The following is a 19,746-nucleotide window of genomic DNA, read 5'->3' as shown; positions in this document are numbered from 1 at the left end:
GTGTCCCCCCTGCCCCGTGATCCCCAGTCTCAGTCCCGCCCCCACTGGGACCCCATCAGAGGAGGGGAAATCACTGCCTCGAGCAGGCTGGGGAAGGGTCATTCCCACAAATTCTGCCAGGGGCTTTGGGGGCACCAGCCAATCTTAAAATGGGAGGAAGGGAGGGAGGGTGGAGGGAAGGGGGACAGCGCGCCCGCCTTGTCCCAGCCTTTCACCTGCAGTGGCTCAGGCCAGAGACAGGATGTTCCGAAGAACAAAGGTCACGTGATCTCACGGTGTGAACAAACAGCTGGTGTATCATTAACAAAAGGCAAGGCTGCGGTTCACAGTCTCTCCAGGGAGTCGGTAACCCAGGTGATTTAATTTAAAACATAAAAAAATTAAAAGTGACAAAGGCCAAAGCTTCCTCCTGCTCAAAAGCCACCTGGGCAGAGCAGTGGAGAGCAGGCCTGGAGGGACGTCCCCCAGCACCCCTCGGTGGGCGGGACCGGCTTTGGACCCGGGGCTGGGGAGCGTGGACCGGCAGTGGACGGACGGGGCAGCTCCCCGGCCGCTCGTGGGGACAATTGAGACACAGCGTGGAAAGCCAGGGAGTTCCAAGGGCAGGAGGCCCCGGCCCTGCACACGCCCTGACCCCCAGCGGGGGGCCAGGCCACCCTTGTTCTCGGAGGCCCAAGTGCGCACGGCAGCCTGGGCTACAGCTGCAGGGAGCCCCCGGGAGCCCCCTGGCAGCGAGCCCGGCAGGAACGTGGGCTCATCGAGGCACGGTCAACCCAGAGCCCCTTGCAGGAGCAGCAGCGAGCCCTGGCCAGGGACACGGGCTGGGAGGGTGGTTTCCTGGACTGTGGAAACAACGTCTGCAACCTGGACTTCAGTCAACAGCCAGCCATCGTGTCCCGGTGTGGGAGGCCCCAAGTCCGCAAGCGAGGTGCCGCTAGGGCCCGGCTCCTCCGGAACCCTGCAGGGAAGGCGCCCTCCTGGCCTCCTCCAGCTCCCGGGGCAGCCCGCCACCCTTGGCCTTCCTGGCTTGTGGCTGCACGGCTCCATCTCGGGCCCCTCCTTCCCGTGGCCTTGAACCCACTGTTTGCCTCTGTCCCCTCCCCCCTCCTTACCAGGACCCCAGTCATACTGGGTCGGGGCCCACCCTACTCCAGTGTGGCCTCCTCTTAACTGATCTTATCTTCAAAGACCCCGTAGGGGATGAGGGCCTGATGGTGTCTTCCATGGGGACCCAGTTCAAACCCCAGCAGGGGTCAAACGCCTTCTGTCCGCACTCCTTCTCCGCCCCCCACCAGCCGCGGGCCTGGCTGCTTTCCTCTGGTGGGCAGGGAAGGGTCCCACGGCGCTGGCGTTAGTGCTTTCTAACGGAGGTGGGCAGCCTTGTCCTTACCTGGGGCCGCTGTTTGGGGAGTGGCTTCCGTCCTTCGACAGGGACAGCGTTTCCCACCAGGGACGCAGGAGAAGAGCCAAGGCTTCCCAGCCCAGGTGATGCTGAGCTGAAGGCTGCACCACAGAAGAAAGGAAAGGGGGCAGGCAAGGGCGGGGAGGCCCAAAAGAGCCCAGCAGGTGCCCGGCGCAGGGAGAGGGCCCCTGTAGCAGAGGGCAGTGGGCACAGAGTACCTCCATGGACTTTGTCCTAAGGAAAGAGGGCAGCCCCTGGTGCTTTTAAGGGGGGGACTGATTGGCTCAGATGTATGTTTTTAAGATTCTTTTGGCGGTTGTGTGCAGGCAGGGAAATCGCTGACCAACTCTTGCATGCTTGGAGTTCCCAGTCCTGTTGGGTGCCCAGGGGATATGCATGGCCATCGTGCAGCTTTGTGGAACTACACAAGAAAGCAGACCCACGTGCAAAGAGGAAGCTTTGTTTGGCTCTCCATCACAAGATGGTCAAATGAACGTACACATTTTAAGTTACAAAATATCAGGGGTTGTTGTATATTTCATTTTTTATGAGTGCTTGCTTTAACCAAAATTTTCAATTATACAACCAACCGCAGGTCTCCTAATCACATTAGATTTTAGGGTTACTACTGTTCTTAAATATTTTGTTTCAAATGACAATCACCTTCAATAATTGCATGTGCTTATCAAAATGGCCCTATTTTTTTTAGCTAATACCATGTCCTCACCTCTCTCTCATACACACACCCACACACCCACACATACCTGAAAATTCTACCTCATTGACTTGGCATATACATATCAATGGATCATCAGAGAAAATATCACACCTAAGTTTTTTTTATCTTTTTTAGTTTTTTTATTTTTTAAAAGATACTTAGATTAAGTAAATGATACATTAAAAATGTAGGGGATTCCCATATGCCCCCTCGTACTCTTCCACACTTTCCCACATTAACAACATCCTTCATTAGTGTGGTACATTTGTTACAATTGAACACGCATTGGAGCATTGCCACTAAGTGTGGATTATAGTTTACATTATAGTTTAAGTTCTTTCCCACACAATTTTGTAAGTTATGACAAGATATATAATGGCCTGTATCTGTCATTGCAACGTGATTCAGGACAATTCAAATGTCCTGAAAATGCCCCCATATTACACCTATTTATCTCCTCTCCCTCCTCTCAGAACCTCCAGTGGCCACTGCCTCCACATCAATTATAAAAGTTCTTCCATTGTTAGAATAGCAATAAATCTGTAGTAGAATAACAGTAAGTCTACTCTAGTCCATTTTTCATTCCCCAATCCTGAGGATTCTGGGATGGTGATGCCTACTCTGCCTCTAATTGAGAGGGGTCTTAGATCCCTTGGGACAGATGGATGGGACCATCTTGGGTACAGTTGTAGACTCTCTCTGTTCCTTGGGATGGTCATTGTCCATCATCATTTCTTTGTTGTCCTGGGTGAGTCCAAGGAACTGGAGAGTAGGTGCTGCAACTCTATTGAGATTCAGGGCCCGACCGGCACATGGAAAGTCCAAAGATTTAAGTCTCTTGGACATAAGCCTATCAACTCTAGTAGACACCTAAGTTTTTGATGTTCTGCTTAACCAGTCATAGAATCCAGTCAAAAGCAGCATATATTTATTAAACTCCTTCTTTTGAGATGTTTGGTTCTTTGAGAGGTGCCAGAAAATGGTTTTTCACTTGACCTGCATGCTTGACAAATTTACTCTTGAGACCTAAGACCTCCATATTAGAAACAAAAACAGTGTTAGTCTATAAATAAGTATTTTAGACATTCAAAAAGGCATTGCTCTTTCTTACCTCCATGAACCCGTCAATGCCAGTTTCTCTACCCAGAATTTCTATTGCCAATATTCTTTGTCTATAAAGATCTTATCTCTTCTTCAAGTACCACTTCTTTAATGTGTTTTTAAAATTATGTTTCCCATCCCAAAATGACCAGTTGTTCCTTCTGTATACTTTCAATATCTTTAGAAATATATTATTTGATACATAAAAAAATATTAAATGTAACATATATATTAACTATAAAGTGTAATAGTATAATGAATCCCTGGACCCAGCACCCAAACCAAGAGTTAGAAAATTACCAATAACTCTCATGTATCTATGCATTCCTTCCCTTTTCCTCTCTCTCTCCCCTTAAGAGGTAACTCGCCTTAAGAGGTAAATTTTATGTATATCATGCCATTGTTTTTTAGGTTATATCATTTCTTTCTAAATTTTCTTTTTATTGATGTATAATTTACTTACAAAAATTCACAGATCTTAAGTATATAGTTTGAGTTTTGCCAGAAATTTACAACAACGGATCCTTCACCCAAATTAAGACATATAATAATTCTAATACCTCAGAAAGTCTTTCATACACCCACTTCCAATCAGTCCCCTCTCCCCTACCAGAGGAAACCACTGTTCTGATTTTTCTTTCCATAAACTTGTTTTGCCTGTTTTAGAATTTCATATAAGTGGGATTGAGAAATATTTATTCTTTTGTACCTAGTTTTTTTTCTTGCCATAATGTTTTTGAGATTCATTATTATTGTTTGGAGTACCAGTAATTCCTTCTTTTCATTGTGGAGTTTTTATTCTTTTCCAATTCTTATGCCTTATTTTATTTTTCTTGTCATATTGCATTATTAGGCTGTCATTAAATTTTGGTAGAAAGCAATGATAATGGACATCCTTGCCTTGTTCCTGATTTTAAAGGGATACTCCCAACATTTTGACATTTAAGCTGCTAGTTTGTAAATGTATATGCATATGTGAAGCAGTCTGATATAGTTATGAATTTCAAAAATAGATTTTGGATTATATTTGTAAACTGGTCTGTACCTGGGCATGATTAAATTATGATTAGGGCTTTGATTGGGCCATGTCAGTAGGGTGTTGAGACCCACCCCTTGTAGGTGGGGACTCACAGATAAAAATATGGCAAAGGACAGAGTTAGAGATTTTGATGTTGGGGTTTTGATGTTGGAGTTTTGCTGTCAGAGTTTTTGAGCTGGAGCCCAGGAAGTGAATACCAGGAGAAGACAGAGGAATAAAGACAGCTCCTTAGACATGGCAGAAGCCCCAGAGAGAGAGAGACAGAACTATTCACCTGAGAGTCTACAGCTGACCTTGTGGAGAAACCGGAGGAGCTGATCCTAGAGAGAAATGAACCCTGGAAAGAAAGGAACCCAGGAAGCCTGAACCCTGGCAGACATCAGCAGACATCTTGCTCAAACACGTGGCAAAAGACTTTGGTGAGGGAGGTAACTTACACTTTATGGCCTGGTAACTGTAAGCTTCTACCCCAAAAAATGCCCTTTATAAAAGCCAACAGATTTCTGGTATTTTGCATCAGCATCCCTTTGGCTGACTAATACAATATGTATGTATGTATATAGAGTCTCTATCAAGTTAAAGAAGTTTTCTTTTGATCCTAGTTTACTAATTCTTTTTTTATAAAAAAGAGTAGGAATTTTTTTCAATGTTTTTTCTGCATCTATTGAGGTTATCAAATATTTTTATTCTCATTCAATCTGTTATTGTGGAAAACGACATTTATAGATTTTCTGATGTCAATCCAACCTTGAATTCCTGGAATAATATAACATTATCTATTTTATACATTGCTGGGTCCGTTTTACACCTATGATATTGGTTTATAATTTTCATTTCTCTTACTCTTCTTGCCTGATTTTAAAAATTAAGGTTATGCTCAGCTCATAGAACAATGTGTTGGAGAGTATTATTTCTTTTTATGTATTCAAAGAATTTTTGTTGGATTGGAAAGATCTGTCCCATGAAAGTTTTGTAGAACTCATCTATAAAACTGTCTCAGTCCTAGTATTTCATTTCTTCTTATATACGTATAGGACACATTTTGTTTATTCATTCATCAGTTAATGGACTTGGGTTGTTTCCATCTTTTGGCAATTGTGAGTAATGCTGCTATGAGCATCAGTGTACACATGTCTGTTTGTGTCCCTTTTTTCAGTTTTTCTGGATATATTCCTAGAGGTATTACCAGATCATATGGCAATTCTATATTTGGCTTCCTGAGGAACCACTAAACTGTCTTCCACAGAAGCTGCACAATTCTACATTCCCACCAACAGTGAAGGAGTGTTCCTATTTTTTCACATCCTCTCCAGCACTTGTAGTTTTCTGTGTGTGTTTTTTTAAATAATGGCCATTCTATAAGATGTGAGATGATATCTCATTATAGTTTTGATTTGCATTTCCCTAATAACTAGTGATATTGAACATTATTTCATGTGCTTTTTTGCTATTTGTATTTCCTCTTTGGAAAAATGTCTGTTTAAGTATTTTGCCCATTTAAAAATTTGATTTCTTGTCCTTTTATTGTTGAATTGTATGATCTCTTTATGTAACATGGAAATCAAATCCTTATTAGATATATGGTTTCCAAATATTTTTTCCCATTGAGTAGACTGCCTTTTCACTTCCTTGACAAAGTCCTTTGAAGGACAAAAGTGTTAAGTTTGAGGAGGACCCATTTATCCATTTTTTCTTTTGTTGCTTGTGCTTTGAAGATAAGGTTTAAGAAGCCACCACCTGTCACCAGGTCTTGAAGATATTTCCCTACATTTTCTTCTAGGAGTTTTATGGTTCTAGCTCTTATATTTAGGTCTTTGATCCATTTTGAGTTAATTTTTATATAAGGTGTGAGATAGGGATTCTCCTTCTTTCCTTTGGATAAGAATTGGATATCCAATTCTCCCAGCACCATTTGTTGAGTAGACTGTTCTGACCCAGCTTTGTCAAAAATCACTTGACCATAGATGTGAGGGTCTATTTCTGAACATCAGTTCAGTTCCATTGGGCTGTATGTCTATTTTTATGCCAGTACCATGCGTTTTTAGCACTGTAGCTAGGTAATAGGATTTGAAGTCTGGAAATGAGAAACTTTCAACTTTGTTCTTCCTTTTTAAGATGATTCTGGCCATTTGGGGCCTTTACCCCAGGGCTTTTCATTTTGGGGAGGATTTTCTTTTTCTTTTTTTTTTTCTTTCTTTTTTTTTTTTTTTTTTGATGACTGTTTCAATCTCTTTACTTGTGATTGGTTTGATTTGTTGAGGTCTACTCTAGGGTCAGTGTAGGCTGTTGGTATGTGTTTTATTTATTTATTTATTTATTTATTTATTTATTTATTTATTTTTATTTCTCTCCCCTTCTTCCCCCTCCCCCGAGTTGTCTGCTCTCTGTGTCCATTCACTGTGTGTTCTTCTGTGACCACTTCTATCTTTATCAGCAGCACAGGGAATCTGTGTTTCTTTTTGTTGCATCATCTTGCTGTGTCAGCTCTCTGTGTGTGCCGCACCAATCCCTGGGCAGGCTGCACTTTCTTTCATGCTGGGCGGCTCTCCTTACAGGGCACACTCCCTGTGCGTGGGTCTCCCCTATGCAGAGACACCCCTGTGTGTCAGGGCACTCCTTGCACACATCAGCACTGCACATGGGCCAGCTGCACACGGGTCAAGGAGGCCCTGGGTTTGAACCGTGGACCTCCCATGTGGTAGGCAGACACCCTATCCATTGAGCCAAGTCCACTTCCCACGGTATGTGTTTTAGTTTGCCAAAGGATTGCCAACGCAAAGTACCACAAATGTGTTGGCTTTTACAATGGTATTTATTTGGGGTAAAATAGTATAGTTTAAGTCCATGAAAAACCATTAAGAGGTGCTTTCTCACCAGAGTTAGCTAGTGTTTATTATGTTGCCTGGGCATGTGGCAAAGCAAAATGGTGACTGGTCTCTGCTGAAGTATCTGCCTTTCTGCAGGTAAACCTGGCATAGGGCTTGTCTCTTACTGGGCCTTCTCTCTCTCTCTCTCTGGCCTTCAGCTTCTTGAACCTCTCAGAGGCTTCCCTCTTTGCAGCTCAGCTGTGGCTGAAATCTCTCTCACATGGCAGCATCAAATATTGCACCTCCCTTTTCTTGTGTCTGTCTGTCTGTCTCCATTTATATCAGACCCAGCAAGGGGGCAGAGACTCAACTTGAGTCACTCCTTACTGATGTGGTCCAATCAAAAGCCCTAAATCAATCTTATCAAGTAATCTAATCAAAGGAACCTCAGTGGAATTTAATGCAATCAAGTAGTATCCCACCTAGAGGAATAGATTAGTATTATAAACACAATCTTTCTGATTTCATGTTCATAAAATAATCTCAAACTGCCACAATATTTTTCTAGGAATCTGTCCACTTCATCTACATTGTCTAGTTGTTGGTGAACATTTGTTCATAATATCCTCTTGTGAACTCTTTTATTTCTGTGGGGTCAGTAGTAATGTCCCTGTTTTCATTTCTGATTTTATTTATTTATGTCTTCTCTCCTTTTTTCTTTGTCAGTCTAGCTAAAGATTTGTCAGTTTTGTTGATCTCCCCAAAGAACCAAGTTTTTGGTTTTGTTAATTCTCAATATTGTTCTTTTGTTCTCAATTTCATTTATTTCTGCTCTGATCTTTGTTATTTCCTTCCTTCTGCTTGCTTTGGTAATAGTTTGCTATTCTTTTTATAGTTCCTCCAGTTGCATAGTTAGGCCTTTGATTTTAGCTCTTTCTTCATTTTAATGTAAGCATTGAGGACTATAAATTTTCCTCTCAGCACTGCCTTCACTGCGATCCATAGGTTTTGATTCATTGTATTTTTGTTTTCATTCATTTCAAGATATTTAGTGATTTCTTTTGTAATTTCTTCTTTGACCCACTGATTATTTAAGAGTGTGTTGTTTAATCTTCATGTATTTGTGAATTTTCCCTTTTTCTGCCTGTTGTTAATTTCCAGCTTCATTCCATTATGATCAGAGAAAGTGCTTTGTATAATTTCAATCTTTTAAAATTTATTAAGATCTGTTTTTTAACAACATATGGTCTATCCTGGAGAAAGAGCCATAAGTACTTTAGAAGAATGTATATCCTGCTGTTTGGGGTGCAATGATCTATATACGTCTATTAGGTTTAGTTCATTTATCATATTATTCAAACTTTCTGTTTCTTTATTATTATCTGCCCAAATGTTCTATGCAATGATGAGAGTGGTGTACTGAAGTCTACAACTATTATTTTAGAGACATCTATTCCTCCCTTCAGTTTGCCAGTAATTGTCTCACATAATTTAGGGCACCCTGGTTAAGGGCATACGCATTTATGATTGTTATTTCTTCCTGGTGAAAGAATTACCCCTTTTATTAATATATAATGTTCTTCCTTGTATCTAACAACAGCATAACAGCTTTGCTTTTTGATCTGGTATAAAGTATAACTACTCCACCCTTTTTTTTTTTTTTGGTTATTGCATAGTGTGTGAAATATCTTTTTTTTTTTAAAGAGGCACCAGGGATTGAACTCAAGATCTTGTATATGGGAAGCAATTGCTCAACCATTGAGCTGCATCCACTCCTCACATGGAATATCTTTTTCTAGCCTGTCATTTTCAATCAATTTGTATCTTTGGGTCTAAGGTGATTTCTTGTAGATGGCATATAAATGGCTCATATTTCCTTATCCATTCTGCCAGTCTGCATCTTTTGATTGGTGAGTGTAATCCATTAATATTCAGTGTTATTACTGTGAAGCCAATTCTTCACCCATTTTGACCTTTGGGTTCTATCTGTCATATCTTACTTTCACCACTCTTTTTACATGTTTAGTTACTTTTACTGATATAATCTTCATTTCTAGTCTCTTTTCCAAGCCTCTCTCTCCTGTCTTTTCTTTTCAAGCAGTAGCACTCCTTTTAGTATTTGCTGCAAAGTCAGTCTCTTGGTTATAGACTCTCTCTCAGTTTCTGTTTATCTGTGAATATTCTAAACTCATCCACATTTCTGAAAGACAGTCTTGCCAGATAAAAGATTCTTGGCTGCCAATTATCTTAAATATATCATACCACTGCTTTCTTGGTTTCTGCTGAGAATTCAGCACTTGATCCTATTGGGCATCCCTTGTGTGTGATGAATGCTTTTCTCTTACTGTTCTTAGAATTCTCTATTTATCTTTGGTATTTAGCTTTCTAATTAGTATGTGCCTCAGAGTAGGTCTACTCATATTTATTCAGATGGGAGTATGTTGTGCTTCTTGGACATGGATAGCTATGTCCTTACTAGAGTCGGGAAATTTTCTACCATTATTTCCTCAAGCATTCCTTCTGTCCTTTTTCCCTTATCTTCTCCTTCTGGGACACCCATGATATGTATATTTATATGTGTCTTGCCATCATTTAGTTCCCTGAGATCCTGTTCAGTGTTTTTCCATTCTTTAGCTGTTCTTTTGAATATTTGCTTTCAGAGGCCCTATCTTTAAGCTCACTAACACTTTCTTATGCCTCTTCAAATCTGCTGTTACATGCCTCCAGTGTATTTTTAATTTCATTTATTGTGCCTTTCATTCCCATGAGATCTGCTATTTTTCTATGTATGCTTTCAAATTCTTCTTTGTGCTCACCCAATGTCTTCTTAATATACTTAATCAATTTAGCTATCACAATAAATTTATTAAGGAGATTTGTTTGAACATCTGTGATTAGTTATCTCAATTCCTTTATATCATCTGGAGGTTTAGTTTGTTCCTTTGTCTGGGCCATATCTTCCTGTTTCTTAGTATATGGCCTGTAATTTTTTGTTGGTGTCTTGGCATCTGATTTACTTGATGTATTTATTCTGGGCTTGGTTTCTCTCTTTAGTCTAGGGCTTTCTATTTGTTTGGCTTTGTGCTATAGCCCCTCTTTGATACTTGGTTCAACTTATTATGGAATTTTATAATGGCTTGTGTTTAGCCAATCTGAAATTTTTTCAACTCTTTTTCATATTTCTTGCTCTTTTTCCCTTGCTGGTGGCAGAGTAGTAGCTGATGATGCAATTGATACTGTAAGCCCTGGAGGCTGAACCTGCCCATGTTACCCCAAGAACCAAAGAAGCTTCTCCAACCTTTCTCCCCTGCCAGGGGTAGGGGTGGAGCTGTAGCCATGTGCAATACTCAAAGCCATGCAGGCCAAGACCTTCTATAGTAGCCCAGAGAGACTGATGAAGCTCCACACCCCTTCCTCCTCTGCCTGGGGCAGGGATGGAGCCACAGGTATGGGCAGTAAACTAAGTCATGCAGACAAAACTACCTGCAGTGGCTCAGATAGACTGATGAAGCACCCGTTCCCTTCCTCTCCTGCCAGGGCAGGGATGGGGCCCCAGGTGTGCAAAACAATCTAGTTCATGCAGGCTGAAAGCACCTGCAGTTGCCAGGAGAGGCTGAGGGAACACTGTCCCTCCTCCTGCCCTGTCAGGGGTGGGGATGGAGCCAGTGGTGTGCTCAGCACTCTAGTCTGTGCAGGTCAAAAGCAGCTACCGTTGTTCAGAGAGGCTGACACAGGTACCCCCAGCTTCCTCCCTGTCAGAGGTGGGCTGGAGTCCAGGCTAGGGCAGCAATCCAACCCGGGTGGAAAGAAGCCGGTCCCTACCATGACTGTGATTTTCAATCAGTCCTGCTTCCCCTATTCTGGAGACATTTAAAACAGAGGCTACCAATCTCTTTCTGGCTTGAACAGGTTCATACTTTAGCTGTACTTAGGACTGGACTTCAGCCAGTCAAATTTACCAGCCAGTAGCTGAAGTTGGCGCTTGACCCCCTTTTCCTCCCATTTTTGGGAAATGGAGCTTCCATTTCCAGTCAGGGAATAGCTCCTGAGGCGTCGTGCCCCACCAGCGGGGAATGGCACCAGACTCTCTGGCGTAGAGTCCTCTACTCACGAATCTTCACTGCAGATGGGCAGTCTCCTCCTTATGTTCTGCCAAGGATGTTGTAGGATGCTCTTTTGGTCTCCTGGGTCACCTAAACAGGTGATTACAAACTGCACTGTAGGATGAGCTCACTCTTGGAGCTCCCTACTCTGCCACCATCTTGCCCCTCCCTGTAAACTTTTTTAATAAGCTTTATTTTTTTAAGAGCTGTTGTAGGTTTACAGAAAAATTACATAGGAAGTACAGAACTCCCATATTACCACCCCCCACACATGTAGTTTTCCCTATTAAGATTTTGAATTAGTGTGGTATATTTGTTACAATTGATGAACCAATATTAGTAGAATTATATTAACTAAAGCCCATAGTTTTCATTAGGGTTCACTCTTTGTGTTGTTCAGTTCTATGTTTTAATTTATATATTTAACTATAGACATACAAAATTTTCCATTTTAACCACTTTCAAGTATGCAGGTCAGTGGGCTAATGACATTCACTAGGTTGTGCTACCATCACCACATCCATTGCCAAAACTTTTCCATCATCCCAAAGAGAAGCCCTGTACCCATTAAGCAATAACCTCCCATTTCTCTGCACCTACCCCTGCCCTGATAACCTGTAATCTACTTTCTTTCTCTATGAATTTATATATACTAGTTATTTCATATAAGTGAAATCATACTTACATGATCCTTTTGTGTTTGGTTTTTTCAGTCAACATATCTTGAAGGTTCATCCATGTTGTAGCATATATCAGAGCTCCATCCCTGTTCATGGCTAAATAATATTCCATTGCAGATTAACATATTTTATTCATCCTGTTTGTGGTAGACTTTTAATATTGTTTCAATTTCTTTATTAACTGTTGGACTATTCAGGCTTTCTTCTTGAGTCATTATTCAAACTTATATTTAATATTTAAATATCTCAGTATAAAACTGTTTGTAATATTTTATCTTTTCTACCTCTGCTCTATTTATACTCCTATATCTTCTGCTAAGATTTGTGGTTAAATAGCCTTGATTATTTGTGACTTTTCTTTCTTCTTGACCAATTTCACTTGAGGTTGGTCTATTTTATCAGGCTTTTCAAAGGATTTGGCTTTTTTGTTTCTTTCTACTGAATGATAGATGTATTTATTCTATTAAATGATGCCTATTCTTTTCTTTGTTATCATCTTCCTTCTTTTTCTTTGGATTTATATTTTTTCCCCTAACTTTTTTTGTTAGAGTTAGCTCATTAACTTTCAGCCTTTATTCTTTTCAAATACAAATATTTAAGGCTATGCATTTCCCTCTACATGTAGCTTTCAATGCATAGAACAAGTTCTATACAGACATGCATTGGAGATATTGTGGGTTCAGTTCTAGACAAATGCAGTAAAGTGAATCACATGCATGTTTTGGTTTCCCAGTGCATAAAAATTATGTTTACACTATACTGCAGTCTATTAAGTGTGCAATAGAATTGTCTAGAAAAAAATGTATATACCTTAATTAAAATGTGGCACAGAGACACAAAGTTAGCACATGCTGTCGGAAAAATGGTGCTGTTAGACTTACTTGATGCAGGGTTGCCACAAACCTTCAATTTTTAAAAATTGCACTATTGGTGAAGTGCAATCAAGTGAAACACAATAAAATGAGGTATGTCTGTATGTTGTATTTCAATTATTACATTTCTAAATTTTCATTATAATTTTTGAAGATGAATTATTTAAAATTCTGTTTCTTCATTTCCAATGTATAAAATTAATTTATCTTTTTGTTATTGACTTCTGCTTAATTACATTTTGATAAAAAATGTGATGAGTATAATACTTATTTTTTTTAATTTGTTGAGCTGTGTTTTATTATCTAGTCTGATTAACTCTTGCAAATATTCCATGTGTGCTTAAGAAAAATGGATAATCTCTATTGGTCACATTAAATCAAGGTTATTAATCAAATTGTCAAATCCTCTATATATTTATTGTTTTTTGCTACTTGATCTCTCAATAGTTGAGAGAGAAATGTTGTGGATTTGTCATTTCTCCCTGTCATCCTGTAAAGTTTTTTTTTCTTCAAAATTTTCCAAAGCTTTTATTTTATTTTTTTACATTTCTCACAATTATCTTTCTTTTTTTAAAAGATAAATAGATAACCCAAAATGTTACATTAAAAATCACAAGAGGTTCCCATATGTGGTTTTTATTTATATAGTTTAAGCCTTCTTAAAATTAGATGTATATACATTTAGAATTCTCATTCTTGTGAATTGAAATTTTATCATTATATAATGTCCCTTTCTGTCTTAGTCTATTTTTGTGATTTTAATATAGTTATGCCAGTTACTTTTTGGTTAATGTTTTCCTGATATATGTTTTCATCCATTTACTCTCAAGTATTGAAGTCTTTTCTTTAGGTATAAACAGGATTTATCAAGATCCAGTATGATGTTTGCTTTTTTTTTTCTATCCCCCCTTGTGGCTTTTGGCATGCTGTCTGCTCTGTGTCCATTCACTGTGCGCTCTTCTGTGTCTGCATTTATTTATTTTAGTTCCCCTCCCCCCTTGAGGCTTGCTTGCTGTCTGCTCTCTGGTCCACTCACTGCGTACTCGTCTGTGTTTTTGCTTGTCTTCCTTTTTTGTTGTTGTTGTTGTTGCGTCACCTTGCTGAGTCGGCTCTCTGTGGCGCTTGCGGGCCCGGCGGCGCTCCGCGGTATGCAGGCGAGTCTGCCTTCACAGGGAGGCTCAAACCCAGGGCCTCCCATATAGATGGGAGCCCAACTGTTGAGCCACAGCCGCTTCCCTGATGTTTGCTTTTTAACTCAAGGATTTAATCTATTTATATTTGAGGGATTATCAATATCCTGATAGATAAGTTTTTACCACCTTAAGGAGGGCGCATTAGGGAGTATGCATACTACGAGAATATATCTTTGCCAGTAATCAAAGCAAATGATCTGACAATTCAGGTGTATTGATTGTCTTTGTCCCTTCCTCAATATTGCTCCTATTAGAAGTTTTGCATCTTGAGAAAACGCTATTTTTCGGTAAAGTACAGGGATGAAACCAAATATTTAGGAAATTAATGACTCAATCACTTCTCAAAGCTTTTCTCAGGAAACTCTAAGAAGCATGGTGTTGGACAAAAAGTGTGGGCTTTAGTGCTGGGTAGAACTGGCTGCCAATCTCCACTCTGCCCCCTTCTACCTGGGGGCAAGTTCCTTAATCTCTCTGAGTCTCAGTTCCTTCCTCTGGAAATTGAGAATAATCACACCTGCCTTTCTGGGAATTTTACCAGGTAAATATAAGTGCCAGACAAAGAACAAGTGCTCAGTAAATGTTCACTCCTTGTTTTCTTCCTCTTCCCCTTTGCAGGGCCAGAGCCTTGATAATGTCAAGAACATTTTGTAAATAGTAGAAATAAGATGTGCCATTGTGATTATTCCTTATTAGAATCACTTTGTTTCCTGATTGAGGTGATTCAATGAAACCCAAAGAAAGATGTGTGTTGTTCTAGCTGATAAAAGCGTTGCAAAACAATGAATGTTTCATTTCAACAGCCTTTCCTGTGCTGGTTGTGCTGTTGGTCTACATAGCATTGATTTCAGGTAATTACTAGTGATGACGAGCTTTTTGAAGCTTTTGCTAGCGTGTTGTTTTAAGGTCGCTGGAGTGTGACTTAGGTAAAATGATTGCATTCTCAAGAATTCACCGAGATCAAAACACAGATCTGAGTCTTTGAAATTGTGCCAGAAAGAATAAGGCATTCCTTTTGTGTGACAGCAGGAAAGCATAGGAAAACTAAAACATCCAGTGTTGGCATCTTGTATAGATAAGGAACTTAGAAGTATCCCCTTTTGCTGTGCTTTATTGACTGAGATGCTGATAAAACAGGGTGTTGCTAATAATCTGTCACTGATCTTGTCTTGCTACTCTTTCCTCATTTTCATCAATTTTGAATGTCCGTAAGTGTTAGAGTTAAATTTTTTTGTGTGTGGGATCGGTCATTTAGCCAGCAGGTATTTGAGTCTCCGCTCTATGCTCACATTGTGTTCATGACTGCAAGCGGTTTGGAATCTAGTATGGAATCAAAAGAGGAGCCATAAGGCAGAGGAAATATGAAACTGCTTATGCAATGTGGAAAACCAGGCCATGAATTTGAGTTTTTCATGGAGGTCAAGGTTACTAGAGAGGCTGCTGTAGAGAGCTTAGGCACACAGGTTCTTGTACCAGCAACGACTGCCACTTTGCGGCTGTGTGATCTTGGGCAAGCTGAGCAGAGGACGGTGGCACCTTCTTCGTAGTTGTAAGGATTAAAGCGGTTGCCGCAGTCCCCAGCTTCCCAACCCACGGGCAGGATATGAAGGTGGCAATCACCTGGGGGAAGGACGAATGCATCCCAGCCACCCATGCGGCCCACCCCGTGCCTGGACCCTGCCTTTTCCATGGGTGCCGGGATACGACAAAGCGTGGCCGGCACCGCGTGCCTGCTTCTCTGGGGCTGCGGGTGTGGATGTCTGGTAGATGCGTGTGTGCACAGGACAGCAAGGCGCGGCAGCGACGGACACCAGAGGTTTGGTCTGTTGGCAGCAGAGGCATCTGACACTTTGGCTAAGACCAAAACCAACTGGAGTGATTTGTACCTCTTCTATTACCAAAAGTTGAAATGTAACTTTGGATTTTTAAAAATGCGAAAAATGGTTCTTCAGCCTAAACCTTTGTAGTTGGGACTACATGGCCACTCTCTTCTTCCACCTCTCAGTAAGTTAAAAACTGTCACACCCTAAAAAGCGTGCGTTGACGGCCTGGCCGGCTGGGTGCTGCTCCGTCGACTGCGTGACGGGGAAGCTGCGGGATCAGGGCTGAATGGTTCAGTTAAACCCAAAGCAGGATGTCAGCATTGTGGAAGGCGAGGAGACGTACTTGGGAGTTCCTTATTAATCTCCCTACTTTCGTGTATGCTTGACAATTTCTTTAATTAAATATTTTGTAAGCTTTGATCAGACAATTAAGAGACCCTTATATAGGCTATAGAATGATACAGAATTATGATTAACTCTGTTATTTATGTTCCTCAGAAATTGTCTAAACAATCCAGAAGATCTATCAGCCCTGATAACTTGTTTCTTGCTTTCCAATATCTCTCTTTTCTGCCATTTTGAGAATAGAGTTCATGAAGAGCAATAAATCATGAATTAAGGCTCATTAATACCAAATTAATAAAAAGAGCAGCAGCAAACCCATGCACTACTGACTAGGAGGCAGGCATTCTTTTAAGCACTTGGTAAATATTATAAGTTCTCACTGCAGCCCAATGGGATAGGTAACTTTATTATTCCCATTCTCTAAATGAGAAGACCAAGGCACAGAGAGGTTAAGTTGCTTGCCCAAGGTCACACAGCCAGAAGGTGGTGGAGCCAGGATTCAAACACAGACCCTCTGGTCCCACAGGCCATGCTCTTGGATTCTATAGAGTTGTACCAAATCTCAGCTTTGGCCCCAATATTCTGTTGTTTGGCTTTGAACTTTGGAAGGGTGGAGAGCCAAATGCATACTTCAGTACCATTTCTAGCATTCCTGGATTTGCAAGTGATCCATGAGTATGTGATTGCAAAGACTACCACTGTAGTTAATCAACTGACTGTCAGAATTATAAATAACAATATAATTAGCATATATTAACATCCATTTATTTTCTTTCAAATATAGGTAAATATTTTAGATTCCCCTTGGAGGAAATATCTGCCGTGCACTTTATACCTTGAAATTCTATCAATTGGCTGAAGAATAAATGTTTAATTATTATTGCATGAAACTGTTACAGTAATTGGTGATTGTGAAACTCTTTATTTGATGTACAAAAACAATTAAGAACATTCAAAAAGGTAAATAGGTTGAAAGTTCCTGTGAATTGTGAGAGTGGGTTAGCTAGATAACTTTCAGAACGTTGTGCCAAAAAAGACCTATAAAAAGGTAAATAATTGTATGAGGCAGAATGAGAGATTAGATTATGTCATAATTTTAATCCTTATAGTCTTGTTCTGTGACTCACATTCATTACATTAAATGAAACATTTAAGAACTATATTTAATTTATAGTTCAATCCATTAAGTTTATGAATCTTTCAATTAAAAGTCTGGTTTGGGAAGACTTCATGTCTTGGAGGATGAATTAAAAGCAGAATAGTAATATGCCACCTCCAAATTTCATGAAGAGTCTCCAGACTCATATATATTAATGACAAAATATCTTCTATCCGGACATAATAAAGAATATAAAAAGTGTGAAAAAATGAAGAAAATGTTAGTCAAGTGAAAAACATCACTTTTTTGCTCTTCCATTGTCAAGTGAAAGAGAACATTTATTTACTATCATTACCATGCCCCTGGAAAGTGATGTAAAAGTTAGTAGTGCTGAGAAATCTTTATCTGCACTATAATGTTAAACCTTTAAAATAGGACTACCAAATTAAACATTTCTAATACTTGCATAGTTAAAACAAAATCTCAGATATTATATTATATCCCAGAAATTTATTTTATAAGAAATATATGGACAAATATTGGTTTCATTTGTTGGACACTCAACATTTAGCCAAAGTACACATTCATTTATCCTCTCATTGCTAAAATTCTGTAAATCAGGAATGAAATTTAAAGTTATCTTTAAAATTAGAAAATCTGGTAGAAAATCACAAGGCAGTAGTTATGGAAGAACAAGAAATAATTTGAATATGGAATGAGAAAGAACTTACCAGATCAAAGGTCAGAAGGTGAAGAGTGTGGGATCAGGGGTAGACCACAAGCTAAGTAATGGTGCCATTAAAATTTTTTTAAAAAAGAAACAACCTGGCATAGTTCGGGAGAGTAAATCCTCCCCTTTGCTTTGCGTCAGTCAAATAGTTATGAAAGAGCAAAGAAATGTTGGCAATGAAATATAGACACTGGAAAAGTACAGAAACTAATGATAAAATTGGTTGTTGTTTTTTTTAAAGATTTATTTTTTATTTATTTCTCTCCCCCCCACCCCACCCCCGCCGTTGTCTGCTGTGTCCCTTCACAGTGTGTTCTTCTGTGACCGCTTCTATCCTTATCAGCGGCCCTGGGAATCTGTGTTTCTTTTTGTTGCGTCATCTTGCTATGTCAGCTTTCCATGTGTGCGGCACCATTCCTGGGCAGGCTGCACTTTCTTTCGCGCGGGGCGGCTCTCCTTATGGGTGCACTCCTTGCGCATGGGGCTTCCCTACGTGGGGGACACCCCTGTGTGGCACGGCACTCCTTGCGCGCATCAGCGCTGCGCATGGCCAGCTCCACACGGGTCAAGGAGGCCCGGGGCTTGAACCTCGGACCTCCCATGTGGTAGGGGGACGGATGCCCTATCCATTGTGCCCGCTGCCCTAAAATTGGTTTTTAACACAGCAAATGGATACAGAGAGCACACAACTGCGGGGGGGCGGGGGCAGGGGCGAGAAATAAGTAAAAAAAACAAAATAAAATAAATAAATAAAAAATAAATTGATTTTTAATGACTAGATAAATGAATTGGAATTGTCTCATCAATGAAAAACTTGATTAAGAGGTATCTTGATTATTTTTTAATAGAAGAATGCAAAAATATATTCTCCATGTCTATGGAGGTCTGCAAAAAAGAGAAAAGAGTTAAATAAAATCAAGCTTCTTAGAGAAGATTTGAAGCCTCCATAAGTCAACTGGTCCTGAGATACTTAGTGATCCCAGATAATTGGCCAGTTACTGCAGTAGACACTGGGGACAAATGACTCCTATTGAAAAGGTAGAGGGGACGTTGGGGGCCCCAGACCTCTGGCCTGGGGCTTGTGAGCTGGTCTTCTGTCTACCAAAATATTGGAGGCCTGAAAAATGATATCACCTTCTAAATACAGAAGAAAATCTGAAAAAAAAAAAAAAAAAGAAATTAAATAACATTTAAATTTAAATATCAGTGAAATGTTAACATGATATCAACACTGTTAGTTTATAATTTATAATTCATAAAAATTCCATCATATTTGAAAGTTATCTATGAATTGCTTTATTCCCCCTTGCACAAATTCCCAAGTTTGCATGTGATTGCTGAGAAAATTAGAGTCAATCATAAATGAAAGAAGTTATTTGTAGCCAAATAATTTTTTTAAAAAAAGCATATAAAAGTTGCTTCAAATATTTTCAAAGAAAGAATTAATTTTAATGTGGGACTCAGGGGCATTTTAATATATTTGATAGGATGTGGAGATAGTAGCTCCACCTATAAAAGTCCTGGGACCTGAGGATTATAAAACAGCCCAACAGCCCTAGAACAGAGAAAAGGCTTTTTGGGTTTTTGTTTTTTGTTTTTATTTGTTTTGTTTTTCTGCAATGTGGGAAAAAGAGTTTAAATTGTATTTGAACTTTGTATGACCTGTTCTTTATTGTAGATGTTGCAGTTGTTCCCTATCATTGTAGATGACATTGCAGTTCTGATGGCAAACAGCTGCTTGGGAGTTTCCAATAAATACGAGGTGGAAACTAGGATCGAGGGGCTCTCGGTTCCCGAAGTTGTGAGTCCAGGTCCCATATCTATCTCCTCTCTTGTG

The 19,746-nt window shown here is 40.0% G+C and overlaps 1 long non-coding RNA gene across 2 annotated transcripts; it reads right to left on the bottom strand.

Moving 5' to 3' along the window:
• Window positions 1-2,236: 2,236 nt before the first annotated feature.
• On the bottom strand, window positions 2,237-17,982 carry LOC131279855 (uncharacterized). Of its 2 annotated transcripts, none has more exons than XR_011649770.1 (2): window positions 17,911-17,982; window positions 2,237-3,153 (listed from the first exon to the last, which is right to left on the bottom strand). It is a non-coding gene; the product is annotated as an uncharacterized lncRNA (long non-coding RNA). The 2 variants fall into 2 exon arrangements; XR_009187348.2 differs by lacking the exon at window positions 17,911-17,982 and adding an exon at window positions 11,856-16,192.
• Window positions 17,983-19,746: the final 1,764 nt, after the last annotated feature.

Source organism: Dasypus novemcinctus, chromosome 9, assembly GCF_030445035.2.
Source record: "Dasypus novemcinctus isolate mDasNov1 chromosome 9, mDasNov1.1.hap2, whole genome shotgun sequence".
NCBI classification, from domain to species: domain Eukaryota; kingdom Metazoa; phylum Chordata; class Mammalia; order Cingulata; family Dasypodidae; genus Dasypus; species Dasypus novemcinctus.
This window is presented reverse-complemented; position numbering and strand designations above follow the sequence as displayed.